This window comes from Helianthus annuus, chromosome 8 (genome assembly GCF_002127325.2).
Source record: "Helianthus annuus cultivar XRQ/B chromosome 8, HanXRQr2.0-SUNRISE, whole genome shotgun sequence".
Classification (NCBI taxonomy): Eukaryota; Viridiplantae; Streptophyta; class Magnoliopsida; order Asterales; family Asteraceae; genus Helianthus; species Helianthus annuus.
Window position 1 is genome coordinate 109,726,303 of NC_035440.2, and position 12,704 is coordinate 109,739,006.

Consider the following 12,704-nt stretch of genomic DNA (forward strand, 5'->3'; position numbering starts at 1 on the left):
TGACAATTTCGTTATTGTTGGCTATATCCTGAATCCTAAAGGTATATGAGGATTGATCACCCTCTCTCACGAAAGGGTATTTTCATACTCTCTAAGGTTTAAAGGTTTTCACCTTTCTAAGTCTTGGAGTTTATACACTCCCGCCTGTAGCGCATGAAAATTTGGGATTTTCCCCAGGATACGAGGGATTTATCTCCAGTACATCCTTGGGTTTTGCCCTTGGGACGTAAAAGATTTCGTATACAATGGAAACTGACATTCAGAAGATTTCTAAAGTATTTGAAGGCATTATACACAGGGGACATTCCCACCAAGGTGGTGGTGTAAAGCTAAAAGGATGAGGCTTGGAACTGATGCACTGAGTACCTTGCACAGGGGACATCTTCATTGGAAGAATTGCAAAGGGATTGAAGTTTGGTAATAGGTTTATACCCTATTTCTGGTATGATCTTTCCTTTGTAAACATCGTCTAAGTTTTTAGTAACATTATGATAAGTATCCTGATATATTCTTAAAGTTCTTTTTAGAATATTTGATTAGGGTGTTTGAAACTAGTGTTAGTTTGGAACTTTGATCATTTAAATATTATCGAAAACTGGTTTTGGAAAAATAGATTGTTTATCAAAAACTTTCTACAAAGTTGAAGGGATGTTTGGAAGTTCTATCTAATAAAAAGTTTTTACAGTATGTTGCTGAGCATACTGATCAGGATATTTTATAAGATAACAGTATGAAATTTTTTGCAAAGCTAAGAGTTACACTAAGTAATGCAAGGTAACGGAAAATAAGTCAAAAGATAGTTATATTATTAACAAGTCAAAAGTTGTGCTTTTGGTTTCACCTCAAACCGAGGCCCATCCACCAAAAGCACAATAAGTTCTTAACTAGATTTACTTAACAGATTGAAGGTTTCGTCTCAAACCGAGACCCATCCGCCTTCAACTGTTATATTGTTCAAAATAAACGATGCTAATTGATGACCAAGGGCTTCATCCTGAAACCCAGGACCCATCCACCTTTGGTCATCATATTGTTAAAAGTGCAGGAAATGTAAATTGTTCAAAAGCAGGAAAAGTAAATTGTTCAGACAGTCACAACCATCAAATTTAAAAAGTGGGCTCCAGCCTCGGCATAAACATCCATCATCGCCCACTTCGCTGCTTTCAAGGGGCAGCACCCTCTTCAACCATCGCTTCATCAGCACCAGCACCAGCATCACCTTCGGGATTCTTCTCAGCATCACCGCCAGCATCGACCGCCGCATCCGTCGTCTTGGGAGGATCCCCACCAGCATGCTTTGCAGGACGTTCCACAGGGGTACCTTTGAGATCCGCTAATTTCGTTTCCCAGGCCTTGACATTCCAGGAAGGGCATTCAAAGCCCAAGGCCTCGGCTTCATAGGCCATCCTTAGCCTGGCTTGGAGAAGGGAAACAACAACGGATCCTTTAAGGCCGTCCCGGTAAGAACTCATATCCTGCTGGTATTGAAGATGGGCAGCATCCAGCTTGGCTTGGGCGTCCTCGTTGGCCTTGTGTATAGCGGCTTGGTGCTCCTGGGTCATTGCCTTGAATTTATCTTCATAATGCTAGACTTGGCGGCAGTGATCGTCCCTTGGTCGGCGATGGTTTCTTCAGCTTTCTTGAGCTTGATCTCCAACATCTTGTTAAGCCCACACGCATCCTCATAGAGGGACATGAGATGTTCCAGGCCCTACAACCAAAAGTACATGTATCAACATATGTGAAAGGTATCCAGGATTATAGTTAACATACGTGTGCAGGATAACAGATGAGGATTTTTACCTGATTGAGAAATGAAGTCATAAACCCACTGGCTTCATTGAATCCATAGTTCTCGTATGGGAAAGTCTCGGAGGTAGCCGGAGAATCTGTTTCTTTCCTCTTCCGGGCGCTGAGAGCACGAGTCCTGGTGGCTGGAGGAGGCTTGGGAGTGGTAACGGCTCTCGAGCTGCTGGGCCTGGAAGATGTGGGAACTTTGGGGCTTGGTTTTTTCTTCACCGGGATGGGAGCAGAATAGCTATCCAATTCGTCAAGATCGAAGACCTCTGGAGCTTTGACTGGTGCTGCATAAAAGGGAAAAACATTTAACTCTCGAATATTCATAAGTTATTATATTTGTTTCATATGTGCTAATGTGCTTACCAGACATGTCGGAGCTGGATCTTTGGCTTGAACTTGCAAATGACAGAGAAAAAGTTCTCTCGCTTTTCGGGAGTTGGTAAATGCTTTTGATTCTCGAATCTGATTCAGCGCTTGGGGGTGCTAGATCTTTGAAATTTGCTGCACGAGAAATAAAGATGTCAGTTCAGGATATAACTTCAGGATACGGTTAGGGATATTCCTAAAACCCTAAATCCTACCAGAAGTTAACCACTTCACTGGAAGATCAAAACCTCCAGTGATAGAATCCCTTTTTACAAAAAAGAACTTTCGTTGCCATTTTTCCTCATTCTTTGTGGCTTTAAGAATGAGAGGGTTTTTGGAAGTTGAGAAAAGGAGAAAACGACTGTTGCCATGAGAACGAAGGCGATAGGCCATCGGGAGGTCTTCAATGCAAAGGTTGGGGATAAATCGAGATCTGATCTGGTCCAAAGTCACCAGCACGCGCCAAACCATGGGCATGGTTTGGGCATAACTGAGACCGGTAAGTTCGAAGAAACGAGATATAAAAGCCGGAAAGGGGTATCGCAGTCCGATAGAGAAAGGGTAGGCCAAGAAGCACACCCATTCGTTGGAAGAAAAGTCCGATCGGACTTCTCTGTCGAAAGGGCGGATGATCATACCAACAGGGAAAGCACCGGAAGCTTGCAAGGCAGCAATGTCAGCATTGTCGAAGGAGCAGACCTCTTTCTCGGGTTCTTTAAGAAGGTTTTGGGCTTCGAAAGTTGGGATTGAATCGCCTGTGTGGGATCTAGTTCCGCTAGCCATGAGGGATTTTCGTGGAGAGAAAGAGAAACAGAGAAGAGGGAAAGAAAGGAATTTACCTGAAGATTCCGGTGGAGATGATGGTTTATCAAACGAAAAGAGAGAAGATATAGGGGCTAAATGGATAGCCATCGAGTAAAAAACGCGTGGGAAGTTGCACACTGTCACTTCAAATGTCCACTCGTATTAATTGCTTCAATTCATGAAATAAGCTTTAAAATATATCCGTTGGATTGGTATACCAACCGATATATTTTGGGGACAATTGTTATGGGTCATTTTCTGAGTATACATATCATGACTAATATCCCGCTTTTAATTATTTATTTGTGACCAGGATGCTGGACGAGGATATTGCTGACATCCTGGGTGATATCCTGAGGTTGAGTGAATTAAACACGTGCAGGTTAATGGTTGCAAGCTACTAACGGTCATCAGGACTTCTTCTCCTTAAGACTCGGGCGAATTTGTTGTGAGGAAGCCGTTGAACCCGAAAGACTTGGTCCTCAATGTTCGAGTGGGAATATTCGCTGGATCCCGGGAGTTTAGGATAGTTTGTTGCATTATCTTTACTATAAATAGATGGGGGCAGATCAGTTTAAGGCACAGAATTTTTCACTAACACTCTCGTACACTTTCACTCTCTAGCTTATTGCAATCACCACACTTGTATCCAAATCATATTGTAACACTTAGTCGATCCGCACCACATCCTGCACTGTATCCTGAAGTTTGAAGTAATAAGAAGAACAAGGCAGCTGCGATTGTCAGCTCCCGAGGTTTTATGCCGGAGATCTAGATTGATCAAGGGCTTTCCTCGTACATCTCGTGTCACCCCTTTACTTTTTGCTCATTGTTGATCATAGATACAGCTCGATATCCTGAGCCGTATCCTGAAACTGCTTTTACAAACAACTTGATTAACATATTTTTGAACACATTCTCTTAGCACACTACCTCACTAAACTAATTTGATCACTTGATTACTTAGGTAATTTTTTACCAAAACAATGATGTCTCCAGATCTTGCATCATCCAGTATTTCTGAGGGAACTTTTGTCTTAGGTGATCTAAAGTACACCTTTTTGTTGTGCACATGTTCATAATTGATGCATAGATCAAAGTCTGAAAAAGCCATTCTTTCAAATAGCAATATTCCAGCCTTTGATATGCCATTCAGTGCCCTTCTGACCTCCTGCTTATTTTTCTTTTCCTTTTCATAGTGATCCTTCATGAACAAAATGTCCAAAGGATGCAAGTGGTCAGCTAGTTCTTCATCAGTCACCTTCTGTTCATCCCCATTTTCTCTTTGAAGTGTGTATCTGTTTTGTACATAAGTTCCTCCTATATCATCAGTTGCAACTTTCACTTCATCCGCCTTTAAAATTCTCCTAACCGGATTCTCATTGTGCTTGTGAATGCTGTATGGCCCTCTTTTCATTCTTTCTTCTCTTAACCCCAGTCTGGTAGGAGATAGTGATCTTGGCATTTCATCTTCTTTTGTCAAGTAGTAACTTACCAGATTGTATTCAGGAAACATCATTACATCTCCGGCAATTTCTTTGACCATGACAGACTTGGTTTTTGAGATTTTTCTCTTAACAATCTTTGACTTTGCCTCTGACTCACCTTCTTGTTCCCATTCCTTCATTGTTTGTATATTCATATATTTGCTTATTGCTGAGTCATCAGATATTGTTGGATTTGGAACAGCAGCTAGCATTTTCAAATTTGTAATGACTTGAGGTTTTGCAGCTGCTAGTCTTTTCAGCATTTCTTCTTTTGGAATATTTGGAGGTGGTCCCATCATTGTGGTATCAGCTTTGGTGATTGGTGTGGTTGATGATTGTTGAGGAGTTGACTTTGGAGCATTCTGATGTGAGCTTGAAACAGGAATTTCCTTCATGAGTTTTTGAGGATCCACTTTGGCTAAACTTGCAACATTGAATTGCATTTTCTCCATTAGTTGTTGTGTTTCTCTTACCGGTTTTGAGTTGCTGGCCATGTATTTCTGAACTTGGTTGAATTCAGCTTGACCTTTCTTCTGATTTTCAGCCCATTCTTTTGACAGTTTCTCAAAGGCATCTGTGATATCGTCATTACTTGCCCTTAGAATGGTAATTTCTTCTTCCAAAACTCTATTTCCACTGCTTGACTGTCTTGATTCTATCACATTCACAACTTGTGTTTTGATCTTTTCTATTTCTATGAGAATCATTTGGATTTCTGATGCAGAAACGTTGAGTTCTGGTGCTTTTTGTTTCATCTTCTGAAGGGACTTTAGTGCTTCAGTGTTATCATCAGTCTGTTTCTTTATTGCTTCCACTGATTCTGATAATGTCTTCATTTCAGCCCTTTGACCTTGTATTTCTGACAGCAACATATCAAGTTTTTCTTCCACTGGATTTCTTTTGCAGACTTTGTAAACTTTTTCCAACATAGTTTCTAGATTTTCTTGATTTATGGGTTTTTCAGGGATATTTGGAACAACAGATGTTCCTGCTAACATTCCAGCTGCAAACACATTTGCTGCTGTTTTGGAAATGACAGGGTCACTTTTTGCTTTACCAGAATTTGGTGCAGCCTTAAGTTTACCAGTATCATCTCCACCAGTGGTGAGTGACATACTCTCATCCTGGATTTCCTTATGTCCTTGAATCACATCAAGATGTGATTCTCCATAAGTTTTCAAGGTAAACATATTACCTTTTTCCAGATTTCCTTGATCAGTTTCCTGATCTCTATCTGTTGAGACCTCATACTCCTCCTCATTTTCTGATTCAGAGTTGAGATTAAAAGCACTAGTAACCTCTTTATCAACATCAGTTTCTTTATGTTCTAAGTTGTAAGAAACATTTACTGAACTTTCTGAGTTAGTTTGTTTTGAGTAAGTATCAACTAAAACAGTTTTTGAGAAAGATGTACCCGCGATATGAGATTCATCATGATGTATTACTTCTGTTGTTTCAATTTCAGTGTCACCAAATTGAGCTTCTTCATGAATTCTTCCAGCAATATGTGATTCTGCATGATGTTCTTGTGCTGTCTCTTGTAGCATATCAAAATGTGGATGAATTCTTCCTTCATGAATTTGATCATTTTCAGCATTATCTGGTGAGTTGGTCATCATCAGAATTCTTTCGCCTCCTGCTTCTTTTGACGATCTTGTCCTTTGTTCTTCATCTCCTTCCAGTGATGAAGAGCATTTGAAAACTTCTCTGCTGGCTCTTTCTGTTGTGGAGTCTGATTTGGTTAGAAGAGTCTCATGCTGTATTCTGAACTGTGAATCTTGTGAAATGAAACATAGCATGCTTTCTGGTAATATAGGAATGTCTTTGTCAGATTCCCATCCATGATTAGAACTCCAGGCTTCATTGTGATTGATCTCCACAGATTTTCCAGAATTGGAATTTCCATTTCTCTTGCAGCAAATGTTTTAGAAATGAAAATAGAAATTAATGTCGGATATGGCAGATGTGAGATTATTTTTCCATTTTTGGTGATGATTGACCTTTTGATCAGGTTAAAAATTTCAAATCCAAAATCAATTCTGAACCCAGTTATGAGTCCATTCATGATTGTTAGAATAGCTTGATTAATCTGGTCAGTTCCTCCAATTTTTGAAGTGAGACATTTGTTTAATACTTCCATCATCACTTGCCATATTGCTCGTAGTTCATTTCTTCTGATTGAACCAATTTTGTTGATCTTCTTGTTCTTGTAACCAAGCCCAATAATAAAGCTTAATAGCTCTTTCTTGCTTGGTGCTTCAACATAGTTATCAAGAATAGGTAGTTCAAGCCATTCTCTTACCCTTGCAGGAGTTAATGTTACGGAAACATTTTCCCATACATGGGCAGAGAGTTGGTTTTCTTCAACTTCATCAAAGGTGTGAACAAATTGTTGTAGCAGCTTTTCTGGTACTTCTTTCTCTTTTGTTAGAGCTCCTGAAATTGGACAGTTCATGAGATATTCTATCAGAAGTTGACATCTCACATTATATTCTGAATGCTCTGTATTCATCAGCAAATTGTTTTCCTTCATTGGCAGAAATTCATTGTCTTCAATGAAAGGTACATCATGTTGAACAATTGGGATGTTGAGGTTTACTTCGGCCATTTTTGAAGTTTGTGAATTAAGGTTTGAAATTTAGGGATTTTTGAGTGAGGAACAAAGTTTGCTTTGGTTTGGAATTTGTGAGAAAAGGTATGATTTTTGAATTTTCTGCTAAGGGTTATATAGTGAAGATTTTTAGCAGAGTGTTGTGGATTTATGGAGTTGAGAGGATATGGAACGTGTCATGTAGTGGTAGTTAAAGGATCATTAATTTTCTTTTTTAACCGTTTGATCATGGGATGTCGGTTTTTGATTCATGATATAACCGTTAGATCGTGGGTATCAAGACTTCAATGATGATTAATCGTGAAATCGTGGTTTTGCCCTTTCAACTTGTTCTTTTTATCTTGTAGTTTCACTGAAGTGCTTCATCTGAATTCAGATTTGAAAAACATTATCGGTTGTATGACACCTTTCCATTTTTGTGGACCCTACTCTTTTGAGGAGGTCCAATTAGCTTTCTTCATCTTCATCCTTTCTTTTCTTTCAAGTCAAAATTCCATGTCTTCAGTCATTCAAAAATTTCTGTTGAAGAATATGTATTTCCTTTAATCATCCTCCTTTTTTTTGATCAAATAAAGTCACCAGAAGTCAACAGAATTTTATATGTTTTTCCCCCTAAATTTGTTACTGGGTGTTTTTTTTAAGATGAGAGGGAACGAGTGGTGTTTGAGAAAACTTCTTACCTTGATCTTGTGAACTCCACACCTTTGTTTTGGTGTATCAGGAAGTCTTTTTCATATAGCTTGTTTCAGTCCTCAGAAAAAAAACTTTGAAAGAAACTTATCAAAAAATAATCTAGATGTGTGTTTTTTTTAAGTTTCTTTGTATCTGATCAAATTTCGTTAAAACCTTCCCTCCTTTTTTTTAAGCAATCGATCCTTCCTGTTTGTCAAGAAAAATTACTTTTGATGTTTTTGTATCAAATTTTTAGTTTTATCTGGTGAATTTGAATCAAATTCTGATGTTTTAATGAAGTTTCTGATAAATTTTATCAGATTCTGATGATTTATTATATCCTATCAGATTTCATTTGATTCTTACCAGATTTTTCTTGTTAGTTACCAAAAAAAATTTTAAAGCAAAATTTAAAGCAAAACATGTAGCATTTTATATAAACATATATATACAACATACCATCTACACATATAAGATCTATTCATGAAGGGTTTTAATCAATATCTATTCCATCTCCATATTCAATCTCAAGAAGTACCCATTGTTCGGTTACTAAACCAAAATTTTTATTTGTTGGTCTAAGTAAAGCTATGCTTGCATTTTGTTGAAGAACCAGCTCTGCTCTTTGATAACCAGCAGGAATTCCCCCAAAGCCCAGTTGGCTTGTGATTATCTTCATCAGAAAACGAGGATACATCAAAAATGGCTTGCTTGGCCACATGTTGCTTGCAAAGTCTCTCATTAAATAATAAGAGAAGTTGTAAGGAACTTTCAATGTGACAGCTCGGCAAATTTCTAACAACTTATTAGATGCTTCATGATGATTTATGGTCTTCCTCGAGAAGTATGCACCCAGTTGAGTGATCAGAAACTACCATGGTTTGATAAAGCCATTTTTGTTGATTGCTCTGGGATCATTTTTAGGATTGTACCCCATGTGCTCCAAAGTTTCTTCAATCTCATCGTTTGAGAACATCAGAACATTGTTGTCATCATTGAGTTGAAGAGCTGTTCTGATGGTACTTTCAGTTATTCTGATAGTTTAATTGAGAACTTTACTTTCAACATATATCCACCCTCTATCTTGACTTTCTGACAATGTTGCATTTTGCCAGAATGTTTGAAGGATTTCAGGGAATATTGTTATGTTGGCAGTGAGAGCATTTCCTAGATTACTTGCCATAAGCATGTTTACCACAGTTTGACATCCATCCCGAGAGGACCCTCAAAACTGGTTCTGATTTTGAGGTTGTGGTATGGATGTAAAAGAAGTGGGAAATGATCAGCTCGTATAGTAAGCATTTTTTTTAAGTGAAGATCTGTATCTGTGAAGAAAGAAATGAAGAGATTTTCTGAATTTCTAGATGAAGGTGATTGTCTTTGCTTAATGTGGTAGACATATATAGTAAATTTAAGAACTGCCATAAATGTTATCTACCCACTGTATCTTGTCTACCACAATCTTGATTATTTTATTGTTTTCTCAGGTGACATTAAGAATAACCCAGATTGAACCCTCTTCATTAAATGATTTAGGCGGCTATTTTTCAGTTTTCTATCATGATTGCCTACTGTTGTCATTTCAGTGTATTTAATGAAGAAGAAAAAAATCTCTACACCTATTGACAATCTCCAGAAAATCTTCTGTCATATGACGTTTTCCAAAGAAAATAAAATAAACTAAAAATTTAAAAGAATGCACAATTTTAAATTATGAATTGGTCAATTTTGAGTTATGGATAAAGGTGATGAAGTGTATGAACTTGTTCAAATAATCATTCAACAATTTTGTTTTAAGAAGTTTTCTGATTTGTTACCAGAAATTCTGATAATTTGTTAGATTTTTCTGATGATGTATCAGATTTTCTTATAATTTATCAGATCTTCTGGTGTTTTATCAGAAATGCACTTTTTCTTCTTATGATTCTTTTTATTTAAACAAGTTACAAATCAAGGAGAACTTTATCACAATGTTGACCATGATTTAGCAGAATATACCTTGAACCTATATAGGCTACTCTCTTCAATGGTCAGATATTCCTTTCATTTATTTCATTTCCAAAATTCACCATTTTACCCAGGTTTTGAGACAAAGTTGCTGAGTAAGCTCCTTTCTCCAGTCATGTGCTTGGAGCTTCCTGAGTCACAGTACCAGATCTATTGCACATGATGGTCCTGAAATGAAATGATTAGAGGGTTTTAGGTACCCAGGCATGCTTGGGTACACTTTCTGATGATATTCTGGTTCTATTATTTCTTCTAGATGACCTTTCATCAGAATTTCTGTTAAATTCTGAGCCATTAACAGAATTTTTCTTTTTCTTTTGGAGATGGTGTTGAACAAGCTTCAGTATTTCAGCACACATACAGGAATCATCAGAAATTTCTGATTTTCCTTCTTGTGATGGAATGAAGGGATAGTTTTGAAAAGATGAGTGAACTACTTCTGGAGTTTTTACAAACTCTTGACTGTATTCAATTCTTTTTGGTTCAAAGTTTGGCTTATCAAAGGAGTATTCAGAGCATGTTGATTTGCAAGTTTCAGACTCAGATTTTGATAAGAATTTATCAGAAGTCTGTTGAGTTGCTTTTACAAAGACAGTGGGTTTGTTGTTATTTGTTCTTACATAACCCAACCCTTCTCCTTTGTTCTTTGGAGTGGACTCTATGAAATTTATGAATTCTTTTGCCTCTTGAAAACCTCTTACGTTAATTTCTTTATCATTGATTTTCTTGTAAAGATCTCTTCTTTCATTTTCATAGAACTCAATTTTAGCTCTTTGATCTAAACTTTGTTCTATAAGTAATTGGTTTTCAAGAATGATTTTATTCAAGGTCCTTTGCAACTCATCAGATTTTTTACCATCTGATTGATGTTTAACTTGCAAGTTTTAAAAATCTGACATGAGCTCATTTAGCTTGTGTTCAAGATCAAGATTATCTAAACTTACCTGTTGTCCTGAAGTTTCTGGTATGTCATCAGAAAGTGCCATGAGACAGAAGTTGGCCATTTCTTCTTCTTCATCATCAGAAGAATCGTCAGATAGCCATGTATCTGTTCCAGCAATTAAGCTGACTTGCTGTTGTTTCTTCTTAGCTTCCTCAAGCTTCTTTTCATAGTAAGCAACATCTTTCAGCTTCTTGGTCTTACACTCAGATGCATAATGACCTTTTTGCTTGCACTTGTAACACACCACCTCAGCCTTTCCTTTGTCCTTAGATCTAACTTCTTCTTTAGATCTATCATCCATTATCCTTCTATCACTCATCTGGTACCTCTGGCCTCCTCCCCTCAACCTCTACTCAAATGTTTTGGTGAGCAGTGATATTGCATCAGCAAAGGCTGAAAAATCTGATGATGAATCAGAAGTTTCAAAGGCCTGGCTGTTTGATGGTTATAGATCATTGGAAGTTGTTTGTCTTTGTGAGTTAGAGATAAGAGCTAAAGATCCCCCTCTTTGAATGGTTTCTTCAAATATTTCTTCCTCTCTGGGGATCAAGATGCTATATAAGTCATGAAGACTCATGTTTCCTAGTTCTAAGGTTGAGGAAAAAGTCATTGTGAGACTTCTCCATTCTCTAGGCAAAGCGTCAAGAAATTTTATGTTTCTTTCATCATTTGATTTAGTTATTCCAAATTTCTTTAGCTCGTTTAAAAGTTTTGTGAACCTTTGATATGTGTCATTTAACTTTTCATTAGGTAAACATTTAAACCTTTCATAGGATGAGACGTTGTTTGTTCTCTTGTTTCTTTTCATCATTTCTCCTCCTTCACAAAGATTTTCCAACTGATCCCATATTTCCTTAGCTGATGCACAAGCATCAACTTGTGAAAATATGTCATTGGGGATGGCCATTATTAAGAGTGATTTTGCTCTTTCATCCCCTGCTACCAGTTCCTTGTCTTCCTCACTCCAAAGTATTTCACTTTTGGGAGCTCGGGAGGCAGGGATAGCAGGTAGTTGGTCAGTTGCTGGAATTGCAGGTATTTCAGTCATTGGTATATGTGGACCCCTTTCAATGGATCTAAACAGAGCTCGGTCATGACCATTAAGGAAATTGACCATCCTGATTTTCCATTGGGGGTATTCCTCCCTGACCAGAGTCGGAGGTTTGGACATAGAACCAATGTTGAAAGCATTATTCCAGGATTGAAAGCTGGCCATATTTAGAAAAAAGAAGAAGAGCGATTGATCGTTTGAAAATAATTTATTCAATCTGCTCTGATACCAATTGTTGGACCCAGTATGGCCTTAACAACTTCTTTTTACGTAATATGGCAAGAGATTTCAGTATATGTGAAAAAGATGTGCGGAAATGGAAATCAGACTTTCAAAAAACAAGACCTACAGAATTATCAAGTTTATATCACTTTGAAACAAATTAGTTTAACAAGGTGATTGTAAGATTATTATCTAATACAAATGAATCTTGATTTCTGTGGGTGAGAAGAGCAGTGGAGTTTGGGTGTTTGTATATGAATGCTAAGCTTCAAACTCAAGTATCTTCTGCCTCTCGAGCCTTCTATTTATAGACGGCTGTGGATATGAATAAACAATAGTTTATTCATGCAATAAGTCCTGCGTAAAGTAGCAATTTGACATATTCATTGAATCCATCGTTCAAGTTGCATTTGTAATCATGAAAACCAATAATGTCATGCTTCGGTCATGGGTGGCAGGATAGAGTTGTGATTTTTAGACAAGTGAGGCTTTTATCAAAATTTCTGATAAACCACTTCATCAGAAATTCTTGTGAACAAATCATCAGAAAGTCTGATGATCAGAATTTGTCAGAAACTGATGATATTTCATCAGAAATATCATCAGATCCATCAGAAACGACCTTCTCTGATAATCCAAATCAACTCTTGATCAACTTGTGATTCTTTGTAGTAGATACTTTGCTTTTCAGTTGTCCCAACTGATTTTCTTCATCTTGATGTGTTCTTCAGGACTGTTATC